The sequence below is a fragment of the Rhea americana genome, unplaced genomic scaffold (assembly GCF_003343005.1).
Source record: "Rhea americana isolate MKP2758 unplaced genomic scaffold, rheAme1 scaffold_2, whole genome shotgun sequence".
Classification (NCBI taxonomy): Eukaryota; Metazoa; Chordata; class Aves; order Rheiformes; family Rheidae; genus Rhea; species Rhea americana.
In genome coordinates this window covers 2,417,593-2,434,589 of record NW_028186149.1, presented here as the reverse complement: position 1 = coordinate 2,434,589, position 16,997 = coordinate 2,417,593, and the positions used below count along the sequence as shown (strand labels likewise).

The window sequence follows — 16,997 nt, the reverse complement described above, 5'->3', positions numbered from 1 at the left end:
CTGGCCAGTCGTTGGAAACCCAGGGTACAASTGTATCAAATGTACCAACGTCGGAGATGCAAGTCTTGACCCACAAGAGCTTACTCAGAAAGTTTCCCCTGACTCGTAAAAAAAAAAAAAAATGTTCTTTTAATTCCCCTGCAGCTAAATCTCAGAAGAACCACCTCTGTATTTCATGAGTTCAGTTTTGGTTCCCACTTAACCAACTTCCATTGAATCCTAAAGGATTTACTTCATCCTGTTTTACCTAATTCTATGGAGGATTGGGTAAAAATTAATCAAGCTCTCTTTTTGCATCACCACATACTCACATATGAAAATGAAGAGTGATTGATCTGACAGAGGAAGAATGTTGATTAACTGACCAACATAACAGATACCAACTTCCTAGATCTAATATCTAGAAAGACCATCCCTCCTTGCGTTCTATTCCCATCTCTTCAATTCAGGTCTGCGTGGGTGTCCTGCTGCCTCTGCCGTTCCACACTGGCTTCCCTGGCAGCTCCAGGCAGTCATTCTGAGGGCAACTGCTTAATCTGCAGGTACCCCCATGTACTGGCCCTTTCAGTATTCCAGAATCTGGTCAGTCACCCCAGTATCGCTTTCCTTGGTTATTTACAGAGTACAAAATAATTTATCTACTGAAAAGAAGACACCTCTGTTTTGAGTTATGTTCATATCACACTAAAGGCCTAACAGTATCGTTATACAAAAGTTCTACAGGGAAGGGGTGACTGATGTTAAGACATGYATGTAAGTGTAGCTGGCACATGCAAACATTTCACTGGCAGTAACATTACTGATTTGGTGGTTAATTAAAACAAAGACCAAATAAGATATAGTCCCGTAGATACTTAAATGCAAAATACACATGACATAAAACCAACCTGAATTTTTTCCCTCAGGAGGAAGGATGGCGGACTGTACTTAACATGTAGGTAGCTCATTCAGGGTTTCAAGAGTCTGCAAAAGGTGTGCATTTATCACCACAGCTAAGGAACTAGAAGGAATAAACAGACTTCCCTGAGGCTACAAGCAAACCAGCATCAGGGAACCAGGCAAAATGGTGAGAGTATCTAAAGACCTCGGTATTCTGAACAGACTGACTGACAGCTTGTGGCAATCACAGTCTCAGAGAAGTTTTTCATTCAGACTAACTGGCTGAATATTTTCCAGGAGCAGAGGTCATGAAAGGGTCCTGGTTTTCAACAGGCTCCACTGTCAATTCCTTTTTCCAGGTTCTGACACACTAGACATGATGCCCTGACACAGACTGTCACCACCCACTCTTGGTGACCTTCATTTCCCTCCAGGAATGTGAACATTGCAGTTCAGATATAGGACCATAGCTCATCTAAGCACACCTGAGTAAATGGAAGCTGGCTAGCTCAAGAAGCAGTCACCCTGCGTGGTAATATATAAGGCTCCAGTTTCCACTTGGCATGCTAGACAGGCACAAAACCCCAGTACTAAGCTCTGACTTGTGGAGGTTTGGTTTGCTTTTGGTACGCTAACTTGTCTAAAAAGCTGCACGCAAAGATAGCAGCTGAACATGCAGGACATCAAAAGGCGCCATGAAGCTTCAGGGTGCATCTATATAACATAAGCTCTTTGTAAGTATTTGGAGACATATTTAAAGCTATCTCAAGTAGCTGTGCTCATATCTAGAGAACAGGATAGTAATCTATGACAGCCTATAACAGTATGCAATTTAGGGATTAAATATCCTGACTTAATTGAAGGCAAGGTATTTAGTTCCTCTTGCTATTATTATTTACTAATCCCTTACCATCTTTTTCTTGAAATATTACCTCTTGTCAACTTTTTTTTTTTTTTTTTTTTTTTCTTTTTCAGGTTTATACACTTGGTCATCTTCACTAGACCTTAAATTAGCCAATAACCAGGATCAAAACTTTCAGGCTCTAAGGAAAACAGCACGTTTGATTACAGGGGAACCAAGACTTCCAGAACAGAAAGACTATTTTCACAGTTGTTCCTGTCCTGTAAGGCTCATCTTCCCTTCTTACATGGAAATGTTGACTTGAACCTGATCCTGTGTTAAAATATCCTGTTTCCCAGTGACACTTGATGTGATTATGTTATTGTCTAATGGAGGATGTCACTTAACTAAGACCTTTCAACACATTGAGCTTTTAAGGTACGTTTTGTAAGTCCCAGAATAATAGTACTTTCTGGCTAGGATGGATTTTAAATTCTTCAGCTTAAATATTCATGCTACAAAGCTGATCAGAGAGGAGTCTTATTGGAGAGTGGGGCTGACTGCATCCCTTTAATTATACAGATGACTTGGTAGGCAACATAGCCTCTCAATCTTTGAATTTACATAGGAAAGCAAACTCTGAGAATGTGAAAGACATGCTTCAATACTGAAGAATGCTGAATAAGATAAAACACAAAATACATTTTGCTGGAAGTATATTACAAACACAAAGAAAAGTATTTAATCAAAGAAACTGTTACAAATTTGTTTCATCTGCAGCATTATCACTGCAAAATCCCTTCCTAAAGAAATTGTCTTTAATTAATGTTAATAATCTCCAATTTGAGATAGATTCATAATGCTAAACACATTCATTGGTTATGGCTTTCCTGCACCAACACTTTTCTATACATTCCTGTATTTAATCATCATTGTGTCATTTTAATTACTATAATTAGAATTAAAACAATGTGAGTTTTAAAATTTTTAATGTTCTACTAAATTATTTCATATTAAAAAAATCTAATAGTTCTAATTTACCGCTAATTTCATTTGAATTATATTTAAACTATTAAGCAGGAGAGACATTCAGGGCTTTTAAGAGAAATTACAGCAGACAGCCAGAGTTAGTTTACTCAATATACTGACTGATGGCATGTAACAGAATAAACAATCTATTTTCTAACTCCTAACAGCTACATAATGTCCTTGTTTTTCACTGTAACTGGATTGTCAATACAATATTGGCAAAGTGTCACTAGGCTGGAGCCAAGCTTACCTCATATTACCATTTTTCTTTCTGTAAAGTCAACCTTACAGGCTTCAAAAAGCCACTGCATTATTCTGAATAACAGCATACCCAATTGTGCAGTTTTCACAAAAGTGAAGTTCTCAAAGAATGCCTTAGCAGACAAGGCTTGTACGTCAATCAACTGGATTAGTAAAAGAAGAATCACTTTAAAATGAGACTGTTTTTGAGAGTTACAGCACTAGTATTTTAAAATGTTTTAAGAATTTTAAAACTCATTTTTTACATTAGTTACGGAACTTCTCAACATGGAAATGTTCTCTTGCAGATCAGGACTGCACAGGATTACAAGTGTCTCTGGCTTGATATCATTGTTTTTGTACTGAGGCTGATGATCTTGGCAGAAGTTGAGGGCTCTTAGCAGCTAGCAGGAAATAGTAAACATGCTGAAGGCCTCTGCCATCCTCGTGGAAATGCAGAAGTAAGGAAACATCTTCACAGAATTAGCTTTCACTGTACTGGTAAGAAAGTATGTGGTTGTATAGGTCAGGTCCTAGCTCTAATGGTTTCTGAATGGCAGCATGTCACACAGACTACCAAGCACTAACACTGCAGTTTGTAACTGCTTCTGTATTGGCTGCACGATTCTGCATCTAAGTGGCATTTGCTCTAGCAGCTTCTGCCTCACCCCATTCCCACCCAGCTTGCACAGTCTGTCAGGGAGCATCTTCCAAATCCGCTCAGCTCCAAAAGGAGGTCACAACATGCAGCACTCTATGGAAGAGGGTTTAGAGTCTAACAACACAACTCTAGCTCAGTTGATAGTGAAATTTTCTAAAGACTTTATACTATTAAAAACCCAAGTTCATCCTACCTTTTTCACTTAGCCCAGTAGTGGCTTGAATTTTGCAGAAGTGCCTGCAATTTGTTTTAATCCCCCCCCCCCCCAATATATGGCGAGATTCTTCCCAATATGCCAAGTTGAAAAGGACTTACTTGAAAAGTCACCTACAACCTGTTAGGGTCCTAATTGCACCAACCAGCTCTGCAACCTCTTCCTCCTCCCTTCCGGAGTCAGCTCACATATGGCACAGCTGTAGCCTGGGCTCACTGCTGGGAAAAAGCTGGGTGAAGCTTCATCAGGTGCCTCCCTCAACTCATTTGGGAGCTGCATTTCAGCTCAGGCCCTTGCCCTTCACTCTTGCCTGCACTAAGTTGCAGGCACAGCAGTGCTCAGCCAGGTTCCCCACTGACTTGGCTTCCTGGCATGGCCTTGCACCCCCCTCCTCGCTACAGACCTGCTGCAGGCACTGGAGCGCGGCRGCCCCTGCTTACTGACGCTGGACTGGCTCTGCTCACCTTGCCTGGGCACTGTGGGACCTTGTCCCTTGTAGGCGAGGACACAGCCCCTGCCGGCCTCACTGCCATCTGGCTCACTTCCCCACGCGGAGCAGCCTGCTCTCACTGCTCCCTGGCACAAGCTAAATTCCAATCCACAGCTAAATCCTACCACACTTATTTTTTTTCTGAGTTGTGCTGGAATGGCCGTATTAGTGCTCAAACTGTGTAGCTGGGAGCAGGATTTTAGGGTATTTCTTTTGCATCCTCTTGCCAAGCCTACTGGATGTTTTCCAAAGGCCATCAACTCCTTAACATTGCAGCAGTCCTGCATGGTTCAAGTGCCAGAAAAACTGCCATAGCCAGATATTTTGGTGGTATCTTCATATGCTTTTGTGGATTTGGACTAGAGCTGCACAAGATGTTGGTTACCAAACCACTCTCCTGGGCACTATGTGCCATCTGCTAGGTGTTGTGGGAGAAGCTGCAAAATTCTGCGATCTCAGCAGATTTTTTTCCCCACATAATTTTGCATTCTCAAGGTTTCAAAGGATCAAAAACGATTCTTATGGCTCACATAATCCAGAACTGAATGCAATATCCAGGTTAGCACAAAGCAGGATAAAATCAAGCTATCTTAAATAACTGCAGCCAGCTCCAGTATTCTGTAGAATCTAAATATTCTGAATGTCTTTTGCTGAGTTCTCACGGACTCATCCTCTGAACATCTGCAGCTAAAAAGAAATGAACTATAAAATGCTATATATACACACACTATCTCACTGAAGTGTATTATTCTGGAGAAAGAGGGTCTGTATGGCAAAGCCTCATACGGCTTCTCTTCAGAGGAAGCCTAATCCATAAATACTCTTCAGCTCGGTATCACAGCAATTTTTGATTATTTTTAAAGTGTACATTAAATTGCAGCGATTTAGTTCTTTATCAGAACTACTGACTGTTCAACCAGAATAATATGCTTTTTGAAGCAGTAAGCACTAATTTAACTGAAGATCAGTTTGCATGTATATCTTTACATCACAGAAGATTCAGAACAGATTTGTATAGAAAATAAAGGGTACTACAGTATATAATTAACACAAAAATATTCCCCAGGCCTAACTGTCAAATATAGTAACAAAGCAATGCATTTATGTTTTAATTAGCAATGTTAGTGCTGGTAGAATTAGGCACAGAATGTTGTAGGATTATCACATACCAAACCCACATTGAATTCCAATTTTCTTTATCAGGTTTTAATTTTCTGACCAACATTCTACCCTCCAAGCTCTTAATTATATTCCTTTTCCAGAAAGCTTTTTTCTCAGTCAGTTACTGTGATTGGAGAGTATTAGAGTCTGTCTATGCAACTTACTGGAAGGTTTAGGTTAAATCAACAACAATAATAAACTTTGTTGCAAAGTGCTGTAAAACTTGTAGCCAGTTCTGAGTTTTTTTTTTTTTTTTTTTTTTTTTTTTTTTACAGGTTCCAGTGCTAACTTTGCTCTAGTCCACAGGTCTCTGGGATTTTTCCCACCACCTGCCCTTTCTGGCATCCCTTTATTTTTTGGAATGTGCAATGGGCTGGTATTTCACAAGTGATTGGTACACATGAAACAAGAGTCTACTTAAATCTTACCTATTAGTACTGCAAGATTTGAAGTCTCTCCAAACGATTGCTACTCTCATTCACATAACTTACTTAATTTTCTCTGGAGCATCTGCAAACAGAAAGACCTCTCTAAATTTGAATGAACAGTCTTAAAGTCATCCTGGGCCGCTTATGCTGGCTCTCCAAGTAACACCAGTGTGACAAAACCTCACTGATGTTTAGTCCCTTGAGTTGGTTGTTCCTGCTATTGCGAATGATGTGGACGAATTTCTCTTGGCACAAAAGCATATTTCTATCCCTCTTTAACCCTTGCTGAACATAATTCAGCTGTATGATTCTCCTGAGCCTACGGTGACTTGTCAGAAGAGTTTTGCATTTCCACTGGGCCCAAYTGAGGTAGCCAAGTGCATGACTAATTTTGAGTGTGTGAGTACATGAGTATGTGAGCAGTTTAATTCACATCAGTCATACTACTTACATGCTCAGGATTAATTATACATTTAAGGCAGATTTGCCAGTAATTATCATGAATTGCAACAGCAGTGATTTAGTCCTTCCATCAGAGTTAACATAAGTGCATGTCTCATTATTACTTCTTTCCTAAAAAAAAAAAAAAAGAAAAAAAAAAAAAAAAAGAGAGAGAGAGAGAGAGACCTCCTTGTAATCATAGTTTCAAATAAAAGCTAAAAATAAAAGCTAACATGAACCCTAGTGTCTCAAGACACTTGAACCTCATGAATTGTAGAGATCTATTTATGCTATTTATGCACTGTTCAGATTAGCAAGACTGGTGATACTTTGTAGGCTCTGGCACCTGATCATTAAAATAAGCACATTTTATAAATTTCAAAACTACATTGAAGGTGTACTGTAGTGCTTAAGTGCCTTCTACTTAGAGCAGCTAGAAAAGCAGTATGAACTGATTACACAGGTGCATCAATATACAGTATTTTGTGTATGAGAAATACTTATCAAGCAGGGTTATTTCAGTCCATACAAAGCAGTCATGGTGTGCAGCGGCTGTTTTAGGGAACACTAATAGCTTGGTTGYGGAGCCCATTACTGTAGAGACAGCTACAAGCCAGGGATCAGCTGTGTTGTAAGTGTATTTATTCTCACTTTACCCTCCCCCAAAGATCAGAGAAAGGGAGCAAAAAATACTGCAGAGAGGAAAGCCCATGATACTCTGACAGGCTGTGCTGGCACTTAAGAGCTGCTGCTGTTAGCTCTAGATTATCAGTATTTTAAGGAAAAATGTTAGCTGTACGTTAGCAGTTGACTGACTTTTCCTACTCCATTTCTTATTTGATACATCATCATGATAATGCCTGAGAAGAGTTAAGTTTACAATAGTTTCTGAAAGATGATTAACTCCAAACATAACAGAAATTAATAAATTAAAGATAATTCTATATTTTATAACATATTTTCTATACAGTTTATGACTGTTAGCTAAAGGAATATACTTCTAATTTCGGCAAAGAGCCATCTTTATAATATTATGCAATTTTAATGTAAAACCAACAAGTGTGTGAGGAGGAGGAGTCAGATGGAGGGACAAGGAAGATAATGGTGGGCTAATAATGTTACAAAATGATTTAGACCTTATGGAGTCCAATCAATTTCCACCACGATTGACCAAATACAATATTTGCCAGCTAAAATACAACTCCAAGAGGACTCAATGCTGCAAGCCAACATCAGAAATGCTCGACTCTAGCCACTTTTCCAACTGATGCTAATAGACTACTGCCGCAAGGAAGGCTTTGCGCTAAGTAGCCCTAAACCATGGCCAAACAAATACAGAAACCAAATGATTCCATCTCAACAACGCTGGGTACTCGAGCCTGGTACTAGAGCCTGCCACTTTTCTGAGAATTCCGATACTGAGGGCACCACACACTCCGAGACATAATGAGGAAAAATACTGAGGCTTATTTTTTGTAGCCCTTATTAAAAGGTGCTAATATTTATTGACTCTTCAGTGAGGCTTCTCATATCGTGTCAAAAGTGACAACTTTTTTTTTGGCTAAATATTGCTTATATCATTCCCACAATGTTTATACTGCCATTCAAAAATTATCAAAAAAGTAGCTCAAGGAAAGAAGGAGAAAGTTGCATCTACTTCATCTAGATTCTTTCCTCTTCCTTTCTTTGTCGGTAATAAAAAAGTTGGAAATTCAGAACATTTCAGACCTTCACTTCAAATAGCCTGACATAATCTTTGTGCATGTTTTGTGTAATCATCAGCTAAATTATAGTTATTGATTGCTGCCATTAATAGTCAACTTTTAGTCACTGATCTAGGCCAAAATGGCTTTGAGCTGGCAAAGGTTCATTAGGAAAGAGAAATCCTTCTGGAGTGCCTTATCCAAGCATAACAAGTAGAAACTTTTATAAACAGCAACGAAAATAATCAGCTCAGTATGCACAGTCCCTGAAGGCGAAGACATATGTATTTAAATTATAATACTGTTACAGCTTCTGGGTGTTGTCTAAATATGAAATTTATATACTATACAGAGGATAAAAGAATAACGATAAATGTCATAACTGAAGTGTCTGGTATTTAGTGATGATGTAACTCACTTGTGTCTTAAGAATCGCAACTGATAAAAGAAATTCCTATTAATACTTACTACTAGTTAGTAGTAACTAGTTACTACTAATTTTTACTTGCCTAATTTACATTCATTTTGCCATATTATCTATTTGAATGCTTTTTGAAAGTATATTTTCATATTTCAACAATAGCGTGCATTTTCAGTGAATATATGAAAATGCAAAAATGCTTAATGTTCATGCAACCATCTATAAATACCTATCTAAGTATCTATAACTGTGTATAGCTACAAGATGTAACAAATGAGAAATGTATAGTTTATCTATACACATAATGAAGGCAAAATAAATATCAGGGTAGTCATTTTACATTATCCTTTTGATCTACAGGCTACCAGTGGAAGATATAATCTTTTATTTATATTATGTGAGGTAAAATTTCGAAACAGGATTTTCTGTGTCTATCTTCCTGCTCAGTTCATAATTAAGCCTGTAGGGCTGCATGGTTTATTTTTTAATGCTGCACTTGTCAATTTCTGTTATCACTAGTTTAAAGTTCACAGCTCCATATATCAGAAAATACGACGGCAAAACAATTTATATTAGAAGCGTTTTGAGTTGAAGGGGTGGCTAAGCTTTTCTGTGTGTGCTGTGTGTGAAGGTTTCATTTCAAATAGCAGCACTAATTTACAAAGCTAGAAAGAGAATCCAAACCTCTAGTGACATGTACTTTCCTTCACACCCCCGTATCTTTTGCCCCTCCATATCCTCTCTCTTTTTTTAAATATATATATCTGGGATAAATTTTTGCCTTCATTAGCATGTTGGCCTTTTAAATTCAGCTCCAAACTAACACAACCTGTCCTACCCAGATCAACTGTGACACCAACTATGAAGAAAAAGTATCTCATATTTTGCACAAAACATTACAAGGTCAGATCAGCGTCTTTCATCTCTTCGCACCTTCACCAGACTGAACAATAGGCAGCAATAATCCTGCGACATCCACAACTAATTTATCCAGCAAGAAGTCAGGTAGCACTCTGAACCGCACTGCTGCCTGAATAGGTGCAGTAAATAAGCAGCTTAATGGTAGCCTTTCAGGCAGGAGGGCAACATATCACAGCGTGGCATTTTTATAATCTTCCTGGCATGCCGACAGCCGAGAGCACATAGCTGAGCGTATGTTCCCTCTTCTGTCGGGCTTAGAACGCTTGTAATCGTCAGATTGTGACACATTGTGCCTTTCAGCAAGTTTAACTGTTTTATATCCCCTCTGATCTACAGCTTTGTACATCTGTTAAGTTGCCTCTTAAACTTCAGTCAGCACATCTGTGGATCCAATCTTTCTGAAGTTCATTGCGGAGCTTGGGTTTTGCACAGCATTGCTTTGTACCTGGGCAGTGTTTATTTGTGAGGAATACCTATTGATAGGGGCACTGGGAACTTATCCCAATAGCTTGAATGATAAATTGGTGAGTGAATAGGTCCCCTTCCTTTATTTCCTTCAGCAGCAGCAGTGTCTTCTCCCCACCCAAATGACATTTTGCTCTAGGGGCATAATGGAGCCAGTTACTGAGCTTCTCCCAGAGGGTGCCCTAGGAAGGCTGATGAAACAGGTAGGTGCACTGATTTGCTGATGCACTGATTATTCTCTCAGCCTCCCACTGACACTGGCCAGATTTCAGATACTTGGTACACACCGACTAGTCTCTCAGTGTTTTGTCCTCCGGCACAAAGCAGCCTGTGCCAGCCAGAGCTCTCCAAAACTGTTGCACTGAACACGATTCAAAGTCGTGCTGGCTGGGGAATTGAGCCATCAATGCAGAAACCCGCTTGGCTGCCAGAGCTACTGGACCTGGAAATAAAATACTGGATTCCTAAAAGTAACTCCAGGGAAAGCCAATGCATAACTTTTGACTTTCCCAGAAATCTAGCAAAAAAGATTCTTCCAGTCTTTATTAAATGAGATGAGTTTCTTCAACTGACCCTACCTATACAGCAAGATAAGTTAAATAAGAACAATTCAGACAATAACCCATCTGCTCTACTGCAGAACAGTTTCTTCTGAGATACTGCTCACATGTGGGCACAGTTTCAAGTTACCTGTTCTGCCAAGAAATCAGTAGATATCACATAACTATTCAGTTAAAAGAGAAATTAAAAAAATCCAGAAAATTACATTAAGTTTCAGAAAATGCTTTTTGATCATTCTTAGAGTTGGAATGTTCATCTGTGCCTATGGGCACAACCCAACCACTTCAAACTCAGAGGCCTGAAAACCAGAGAGAGAGAAGCCTTCAAACTAGACAAGATCAAATGAGACCAAAAGCAAATCTACAAGTAGCTATGCATTTCCTGGCATTCTCTAACAYGATTCACATGGGTGTGCTGCTGCACAGAGTGATAAAGGATGAGAGGTTGCTGCGCAGGTTTCCTCACTAGAATCCCTTCCTCCACTTTGGCATGCTGGAGAACATGAACGTTCGAGTCATTGGTGTTGCTGGATTACTGTCAGATGTGAAAACTGCCTTTTCCATTTAGATATACAGCTGCCAAATTTGTCCCTTTAAACTTACAGAGTTGTAATACTTTCATGTGCAGATRAGCTTCCTCTCTTTCTTCACCTATGGCACTTTTCCCACTCTCCCCCAAATTATACCCTATGTTTATATATGATGAATTTTCCAGAACAGTAAGAACAGACTTCTTAGTGCAGCATCATTACCCCCTTGCTTGGCAATGAAGGAGCAAAAAGCTCCTCTGAGCTGGCAACCATCAAGCTTTACAGTCTAACAAGTTCCACTACTATAATGAAAATTCAAAGACCTGGAAACAATATACAGACCTTCCCTGACTAATTTTATTATGCAGACACACTTAATAGCTCCTGTTACAATCACATTTATAGCAGGAAAACAGTATTGGATTGTGACTATCACACTAAATCGACATGGATTATCAGTCATTAAAAAGGAACAAAATTAGCAGCAAGCAGTAATATTTTACACTTATCGAATCTACAGCTGGTCAAGGTTCATTACAATACTGTGCAATAAAGTCAGAAAGCATTGGCTCATTCTACAGAACATTTAAATCTCTATTGTATTTGTGTAGGATATAATTTCTGATAGCAATAAAGCCTAATAAAAGTTACACCCCGATGAATAAAGTGTTAATAAATTGACCCAAGACATTTAAATGGCTAATTATATTTGAGATAAAGGAGGATTCACTTGTTTCTGTGGATTGTTTGAAGCTGTACTCTAACCAGCTAACTAACCAACTACAAAATGATTCTATATAAATATATCTCTGTGGTATAAAATATTAATATTTCTAGTTCCTTTTTCAATAGATTAATAATTGATGAGAATTTCCTAGCACATTTCCTATTCATCAAAAGAATCGTACCTCTCTTTAAAATGTCCAAGCTTTGTACAACTTAACTTTAGCTATTCCCTAGATTTTATCTTATTTAAAAATATTTACACCAACTATGTTTAGTTTTTCCATAGGCCCTTTCAATGACAGAAGTTACTTTACTGTACTATAAAATCAATGTAAAAAGACAGACCAAACAAGAACATCAGCCTGGTCACAGCATTCATACAGAATTATCATCATTAGGGGTCTCCCAAGATCCTGCACCCAAGTCTACAAAGCTCTCATCCTCATGCCTGAATGGAGAAGTACATCAGCCAATACATACTTCCTTCAACTTATTACCTACATAACATACACATACCATATAAATTCAGGGGAATCTCCYTCCTCTCCAACCCATCATACAGGCAAATGCTCACATATATCTTGATCCCACTCTGAGAGGGTTCAGTTCCCTACAGAAACTCAATACATGACACCTGCTTGCACTGGCATCCGGAGGCACTTGGATCCAGAAGCAAACTGCAGCATTGAGTTCCACCATCMACAAATACAGCATCCAAAATCCACAAGAATGCATGACAAGCTTAATTTAACACACTGCAATAATCCCTGTTTGCCTCCACAGAAACACTTACTAACTAAAGCTAACGAGAAGTCAGAACCTGCTGATTCTAGATCTGGTTTACTGCACAGCTGCACAGACAGACATGGGAGTGAGGGACGGAAGCAATTGGAAGCAGCAGGTTCACAGACTACAGTTGGCAGTTCGAATCATAACAGGTACCTGACRTGAATGCAACTGTCTGACAGCAACTCTCTTCTTCAGGGTGCTGGAAACAATTCTGGTTGCTGGAGAAATTGTATGTTTTTTGCGTATAGAGATGGTACAAAGGGGAGACAGAAGGGCGAAGTTTCAGCCTCTTAAAAGAGACACGAATTATTGAAACTGTTGTTTAAACTTTTTGTATAGGTCAAGGGGAATTTTATACAGGTAAATGAAACAAAAGCATCTCAAACCAGAAAATGTGGTCTCCATGTKGTAAACTGAAGTGTTCCAGTCCTCATTCAGTAACCTACTTATCGCTTATGTGTACTTAGTCTTTCTGCTCTGGCTGGGGAACAGGTGTGCAAGTATCAGAAGCTATGAGATGGGCATTTCCACTTTTGAGTAGCATAGTTTTATTTTGCCTTAACTAGAGATCTGAACTTTACTACTGATAATCAGATCACCTACAGAGAAGTGGATGCATCCCTCCTAAAAGCTATTTAATTTCTTCTCTAGGATCACCAAAGGGTCATTCTACTTAGTTGTCCAAAACTTTTCACAGATTATTTTGTGTAGCTAAAATTCCTGCTTGCCTAGATAATCTTTGGATGACTAGATGACTACTGTAATTAGGGTCATACTGGAGACACTAACTAAGCAGCTTCAGTTCAAAACTTTGGTCTCTTAATAGTTATTTAACTTAAACTCATGCAAGATGCTTGGGAAAAATATGTTCTTTGGGAAAATCAAACTTTGTCATCTCTTCTAGAAACTTCAAGTCAAAGCCTTGCTGATGGCAACCACTTTATCTCCACTTGCCTTCACAGAATTACATAATCACCAAGTGAGAGAAACAAGACCAGACTGCATCTTCACTTCACTTTTTTTTTTTTTTTTTTTTTTAACATATATTGGAAAAAATTTTAGAATGCATTATTTTCCTTTATATCTAGTCCCTATATTTTAAGGCTTCACCTTGTACAAAAAGTTTGAAGCTTTCTAGGAAAGAAAATGTGGCCTAGAACAAGAGTTTTCAGAGAAAATTCATGTGACTTTAAAATACAAGTCAGCTCTTAACACTTCAGTTCTGTACTCAGTTAGCTCAGTTCTTCTGCTACTTATTCATTTGCTGAGAAAGAACCATTTTCCTTACCAAATTGTAAATTTTAATGACTATAAGCCTACTCTCCTCTGAAAAAACTTTGGAAAATTGTAGTTCTGGTCTATGGAATGACAACAGGCTTTCCCAAGTTCCTTTTCCATTGCTACTACCTTCTGCAATAGCATTATCACATAATAGCTTTCACAGAATGGTAAATGGTGTAACAAATCAGAGAACTTATTTTGGTTTACTTGCATAGCTGTGTCTGAGCTATGATGGAGATGCTGATAAGCATAACACCATGCAAATCTAAGTTCTATCTGTATGAATTTAGCCTACATTGAAACTGAAGCACAAAACTGTGTTGATTCCTGATACTACTCAGCAAAGTCAAGACACAGGCAAGAAGAAAACCACAGATGGTGACTTCTTACTTTACTTTGCTCAGAATATCTTTGTTCCTATTTACTATCATTCTTATCTTCTAACATAAGCTATAGAATAATAATAATAATAATAAAATCTGGCTTCTGGAAATTTATCAATATTGAATAATTTCTTAACACAGGTCCCAAGTCAATGAAACACTTAAAAGCAGGCCCATATGCCTTTACCTTCAAGGGACTTCCAGATACCACTGAAATCCTCTCTGATTCAGAGAATATTCTCATTTGTTGCACTCTTATTTTTCTAGCAAGATATCCAATACCGACAAGGAGAAACTTCTGGTTCTGAAGGGTGTACTTTGTCTCTCTTCTAGACTGACCGCGTTTTTGGAGCTTTTGTGTGTTTGCATCACACATCATGTATCTTTGCATTAAGGTAACTGTTAATGGATGTRTATAACTTTTATAGACATGGCTTTAGCATTCCACAGACACCATGGTCATGTCTATTCCCTATGTCATTTGATCTGGCTTGATAAGTAGTTGTTCAAATCAGAGCTGTTTCGTGAAGTGCTCATAAAACTCTCCTGCAGTGAGCCCTGGTCTYTCAGGAACCGCAGCAGCTGTGCAGAGCAGGCGGGCGCTGCTTCCTCTTCCTCTTCTCCCTGCTGCTCAGCCTGAGACTAACAGTGCTCAGCCCGGGGGATGGAGAAGCAGCAGTCCCTGCCGGATTCCAGCTCCTCTCCCCCTTCTCCTTTCTATTCCCTGGCCCCTAGGATTGAACCAGCTGACAGTGAAAGGCAGCACAAGGCACCTTGGAGAATACAGCAGAAAAAGATATAAATCATGTATTTTGAAATTTTATGCTAAAGCATTTATATTTTGTATGGCATCACCGCTATTGCAGAAATACTTCATGCCTCACAGGAAAGCATCTCATTGAAATTTTTTGTCCAACATTAAATAAAACCATAATATTTGCATCAAGCCTTAAAAAAATAACATGATGTGGATTCCTTCGTGAGCTGGTACACTYTCTAGATCTATTGCAGCGGTATGAAAACTCCTCTTCACAATTCTGTCATATTAATGTTCTACACACAGAAYTGACAGAATACCATCTGTATATTGCATTTTCTAATGCACAGAATATCAGCCTATGTCCTTTAGAGGAATCATGCATATATTAAGGAGAATAGGTAAACTCTCTAAGACACAAATATGGCTCTTATGTAGGGAAAATCTTTTCTTCATTGCAAAGCTGTCAAAAATCCTAAATTTTTAACCCTGTCAAATTCTGTTACTGGAAGCAAAAATCTTTTATTAGTGATCAGAAAGCAAAATAGTCAGTAGTATTTACCATAACAAAAAAATTATAAGTATTTTTAAAAGGTAAACACATAAATCGTAGGTGGTCGAAAGTTTCATTTCCTACACTGCACTTACACAGACAAGCATAGAAGCAAGCATAAAAACGTCAGAAAAAAACGAGGCACTCTCAGCCTAAGTCAGTTTATCAGCTAACAATTATAATATCTTGAGTTCCTAGCTCATACAATTTTTGTATAACTGAAGGATTAAGATCAGGCACAGTAAAGGCAAATACTGGAACTATCATTATTGCTACTGACATGTCACCAAATTGCCTACATTTTATGCAATTCATGCAAAAAATCTGATTCTGTATTAGAGCAAAAAGTCTAAGTCAAAGATTGCAAAGGCAATAACAGTATGTGAAACATCCAATGGAACTGATATTGCTGTTGTTAAATGAAATTTGAAGTGTCAATAGCTGCAAAACCAGTATTTACTTTTTCACCCTTTGATTTTTCTTTTCAAAATTCTGTACTAAAATCTCCAAAGCCTGAGGGTGTTTGTTCTTATTCAGTATAGCTTCAGTCTCATCAACGTACCACCTTAATTCTTTGCAGGCTCAATTTCCTTCTTAAAAGATACCTGCATTGTAATTCGTTTAAAAACACACACAAAGCAGGTGTTAGATAGGGAATGCAGCTACTAAGTAGAGACCAGCAAGCGAGCTCCCTTGGTAACACCCTAGTYTGCTGGGAATGTCTTTGCAGCTGAAGATGGCAGGCTCCCTGCTGAAACCAGCTGGGACGGTGCCAAACCATCCTCGGTGCCAAACACTAATGGCAGGTTTCAACATAGTTGCCATTCCTCTGCTTCCCCTTGTCCTTGTGAGCGTACCTCTGAACCTCAGCTACCCCATCTGTATTACGGGTATTAAAACCTTTAAGAAAAGGAATTTGAAGAGGTGCAATTAATGCCACTAAGAGAGCTGCAGGCTTTGAGTTGCACATAATTGTGAATATCTTTTACAGTGACACTGGAAAAAATGTTTCCATTCTCCCAAAGTGGCATGTACACATGAAAACTGTACTATGTAGAGCACCCTGAAGTATCCAGCTCTTACGGGAAGCCTGGAGGCTTGGACATCTTTCTTCTGTACTTTTAGGAAGTATTGCTAGATTCTCCAGTAGTTTTGAACTGTTTGGCTTACAAACTGCATTACRGCCATCCACAATTGTCCAGCTTCAGCCCTGCCCACATATTCAGAATCTCCATCATCTCATAGGAGCCTCTGTAAATAAGCAGCATGAAATAATACCAAAACTTATTTCAAATACATCGTGTCTTTCTCTATGCTCTCCTAAATCAGTGGAGGAGTTCTACTTCCCTAGTTAGTCAAGAAAAGTATGTTAGAAGGGGTTAATTTTTCCTGTCATACTGATCTAACTCAAGATAATATAATTCTACGACTACAGACAGTTAAAATTTAGGGTTTGCTTTTACAGCTCTTGAACAAACACCTCACTGAAAGTCATTGTAACTGTTCACAGGGCTTGCAAAAAAA

At 38.6% G+C, this 16,997-nt stretch overlaps 1 long non-coding RNA gene across 4 annotated transcripts in view; it reads left to right on the top strand.

The window, feature by feature from the left end:
- Positions 1 to 14,263, top strand: part of LOC146596584 (uncharacterized) — a 54,353-nt gene extending 40,090 nt beyond the window's left edge. For 2 of the 4 annotated variants that reach the window (XR_014895617.1, XR_014895620.1), the window contains 4 exons: positions 1,855 to 2,158; positions 3,298 to 3,490; positions 12,562 to 12,648; positions 13,404 to 14,263. This is a non-coding gene — a long non-coding RNA (uncharacterized LOC146596584). Of the gene's footprint in view, positions 1 to 1,854; positions 2,159 to 3,297; positions 5,738 to 12,561; positions 12,649 to 13,403 lie in introns of those variants that run through there. The other 2 variants (XR_014895619.1, XR_014895618.1) reach the window with 2 other exon arrangements.
- Positions 14,264 to 16,997: the final 2,734 nt, after the last annotated feature.